At 33.7% G+C, this 4,190-nt stretch overlaps 1 long non-coding RNA gene across 1 annotated transcript; it reads right to left on the reverse strand.

Moving 5' to 3' along the window:
* Positions 1–235: 235 nt before the first annotated feature.
* LOC132742919 (uncharacterized) lies at positions 236–2,591 on the reverse strand. The gene is made up of 3 exons (XR_009627502.1): positions 2,463–2,591; positions 1,358–1,510; positions 236–353 (listed from the first exon to the last, which is right to left on the reverse strand). It is a non-coding gene; the product is annotated as an uncharacterized LOC132742919 (long non-coding RNA).
* Positions 2,592–4,190: the final 1,599 nt, after the last annotated feature.

Consider the following 4,190-nt stretch of genomic DNA (forward strand, 5'->3'; position numbering starts at 1 on the left):
GATGATTTGCAATGATGATATTGATGATGATGATAATAATCATGATGATGATGCTAATTATAATGATGATGCTCATGATGATGATGATGATTTGTGATGATATTGATAATGATTATAATAATCATGATGATAATATTAAATCATGATGATAATAATGATGATAAGTGATGATGATCATCATCATCAACTATTTAACTGCAAATACAAATGTAGAGCACACATGCCATTTCAAACTCGTGCATTTTGTTTCTCACCCTTTATACAAAGGCTGTCGGGCCGGGTGGAAAGTTGACGAAGTCTCGGATGAAGGTTGTCGGCTTCCTTTCGACCATCTTGGATGAAGGTGCCTGCTCCTATGTTATTTAGAACTTTTTTGCCAAACAATTTTTTGGAACAGCTCATTATCAATATAAATAAGTTATGCCATTTTTTTTTTGTGTGTGATTCTTAGCCCGATTTGAGTAAAAACCATTTAAACATTATGATACATTTTGGGGTAAATTTTTCACAACTGCAGTGATTTTTCTAGAATAACGAAGCCTTGCTCAATATGAATGACCAAAAGTTTTTGCTGAAGACATCAAATGTTATTATGGTACAAAAAACTTCGAAAAAACTTATTTCCGGTCCCAGTTTTCACGCAAAACTTTAAAAAGCACAGGACATTCGATCGGGTCAGTAAAATTTTAAATCTTACAGGACATGGTGATCTTTAGCCGGACCTAATATGAACAAAGGTAATAAATTGATGGGTAAAGGAAAGCACTTCATCATGCTTCCCTTCATCATTTTAAAAGAAGCAAATTACTTCTTGTATTCAGGGCCATAATTATACAGTACTCAATACAATTTAGACATCTCTTGCTGTGTTTTGAACATTTAGGACTGAAATTAATGGGTTTCATTTGCAAAAAAAGGCAAAAAGATCGATCATATTGCAAATCTTGCCTCATTATTTTGATTAATTTTTCTTAAGGTATCTTTTCACAGCCAAAAACTCTACAGGCATGTCAGACAACCAACAAACCTTGCAATATGACATAATACAGATGCTAAATTAAGTGGCCTCGAGCCACGGAGTAGCACTAATTTGAAGACCGCCATTCCATTATGTAAAAAAAACAAAAAACATAGTGGTATAAATTATAACAAAATTCAAGAATTGAAAAATAAGTAGACCAGTCATTGAAATTTAGCAAATTTTAAGAACATTTATTTAAATATATAGTAGAATAAATTCAAAATCTTAAATTCAATGACTGTAGAGATTAATTGCCTCAGATTATAATTAATCAAGGCCTTAACAGAACTACTATTTTGCTAAAGTACAAATAAAATACATGTGTAGAATGATTACCTTTCATGTTTTTCTGTTCTATCAGTTCTCTCAGGGGTACGGCTGGACTCAATCCCTGCTTTAGAAGTTGTCCCGTCCAGCAACTCTGCTCGCGACGATCTCGTCGGACTCGTTGTTTTTAACGACATATTTCAGCTGTCAATTTAACAGCAACTTTGATAATTGTTAAGGTTAAATGAGTAATTGCCTTTTTGGAAAAAAAAGTTTAAAGCCCAGTTTGGGAAGGTTTGCATCGTAAAATTGCTTAATCAGAAAAAATATTTGGCACCATTTAAATCATCCATTTCAGGTTCTTTTGGCACAATATTTGAATTGTGTCAGAGTGTTTATTTAAATTTTAACCAACATTAATATAAATCAAGGCATAACATTAAATGAATTATTCAATAGCGAGATTGACAAGCTGGCTCAAAGGGCCTGCTCGCAAAGCGAGCTTTACGGTAGCGCGAGTACTTGCTAGAAAGTGATGGTTTTGAAAACTTTCATCTGAAGTACCAAATTGACACATCACAACTTTTCGAATTACAAGATAACAAAAAAAAGCCAATGTACTCTGATTGAAAATGGAAGCGTAGATTGGTGTCCTGCGCACTTCTATGGGAATCATAATAGAAAGGGGGAACCAGAAAAAGCGGAAGCAGTGTATAAAATACCCAATGACAATTTTAAAACGGAAACTGTAAAATAGAAATGAATGATTATTTTAAACTATTTTACGGTCAAAGAAAATCGAGGTCGCTTCAAGGCTTTGCCCTTTTCATATAATTTGAAGACAAAATGTGAGGAAACATCTGTTTGTAAGATACCAAAATGAACGTCGACAGATTTTAAGTTTAGAAATTTGTAATTTCAGTTTAACTGGCAAGGAAGTTGTCTATCTCTTTTATCTACATCTCTGTTAAACATTAACAAGCAATTCTCACTTCATTTATTTATTTTATTGATCTTTATCTTTTTGCATTTTGTAAAAATTTGTTCCTGTTTTTATTTTATCCGAAGTCTAAATCTGTATTAAAATTCTTTTTAGTTTATAAAACGCGTCAATATTACAGATATTAAGAAGAATAAAAGAACAACAGTAAGGGTGTTAACATGGTAAGGATACAAATATTATCGTAAATCCTCAACAGATACGAATCACAACAATTTGTTAAAAATTTCCGCGAGTCGCCATTTTGATGCCAAAAGTTGCTATGGGTTTTCAATAAGCTAAATTATTTAAACGAAATTTTATAAAAACTTCTTATTGAGGATAAGTTTTTGAGATACACTGAACTACTGCTTATAAAATTTATCGATAAATCAATGATGTACATATAATTGATATTCAAAATTTATCACATCTCCAAAAAATAATTAAAAAAAGAAATAAAATAAACATATTTTCGTTTGGTATTCATTATTGTTATACTAAACAGGTGCGCGATAGGTTGATCAACGCTAAATACTTCCATTTTTTTATAGGTTAAATAATACTAAATAAAGTCCCTCCACAATTCTTCTTCTTCCAATATAGTACAGACACCTTCCGGCGTATACTCGTACTAGTGCAGCGCTGTGTGAGAAGTGTCTATGTATGTATGTACAAAAGTCATTTAAAAAGTACTTTGTATAGTGCTGAAAAGGTAAAAACACCTGGCAGTCTATCGGTTCCTATGATATCATGGTATTTACATTTTATGTGACTGCTAATAAAAGCAACACACGATGATGCTATTTATCTGCAAAAAATTCAATTTTGTAAGTAATGAATGTATTCGAGACAAGAAAAATATTTTATAAAATTGTCATATTTTACTACTATTTTCCTGAAATGTTTTTACACAGTCAATATAAATATATTATAATCACATAAACTGACATACCATCTGTTCATATAGTTTGAATTTTATAGCAAGTTAACTGTTGGAAGTTTTTCACAACATAGCTAGAAGATTTTGACCTATCTATCCTTCCATACTTGCATTTTTGGGGATTACCGTGATACTATAGTAACCTCCTCTGAAATAACCCAAAATGGCAGACATTGGAAATAGTTTAAGAATGTCATTTTAATTGGATTTTTTGAAAAAAAAAAAATTTGACAAACAGTTTTGGAAAAGGTTCACTGATTAAATAGAAGGAAAATCTTATTTATGTATGATATTTATATTTGATTTTTTTCCAATAATCGTTAAGTACCGTGATATCATAGAACCTAGGGCTACTTCCCTCTTGAAGCTGTCTATGGTTGTACAGCTTACAACTGCCTGGGGAAGACTGTTCCAGAGGCGGAAGGTGTCTGGGAAGAAGGATCGCTGGTAGCACTGGGTTCTTGCAAATGGTACCAGGTAGTGGAGTTCATGTCCTCGAGCAGAGATGATTGCAGTGAGGTTGGATGTAGGGACTTCAACTAGGCCGTTTACTATGCGGTACATCACGGTCACCTTGGCATGGGCTCTGCGTTCTCGGAGGGTAGGCCACTGTAAGTGTTGCAGCATCGGTGTCACACTGCTGGTTCTTCTGTAGTCTGAGAAGATCATTCTTGCCGCTCGGCCCTGCACCATCTCCAGTTTCCAGATATTTGCCTCAGTGAATGGGTCCCAGATGATAGAGAAGTATTCCACCAGAGGTCTCACGAGGGTCATATAGCAGAGCTCTTTGGTCCTTCTTGGGAATTGATGGATGTTTCTCTGTAGAAAAGATGTGGCATTGTTGGCTTTTTTGTAGTGAGGTCAATGTGATGATTCCAGTTAAGTGACTTTTGGAAGTGAGGCCTAAATATTTTGCTGTATCTACTTCTTCTAAGATGTGTCCATGGATGTTATATGGATGTCTGATTGGTTTTCTCTTG

The sequence above is a fragment of the Ruditapes philippinarum genome, unplaced genomic scaffold (genome assembly GCF_026571515.1).
Source record: "Ruditapes philippinarum isolate M1 unplaced genomic scaffold, ASM2657151v2 ctg5078_1_1_1_1, whole genome shotgun sequence".
Lineage (NCBI taxonomy): Eukaryota > Metazoa > Mollusca > Bivalvia > Venerida > Veneridae > Ruditapes > Ruditapes philippinarum.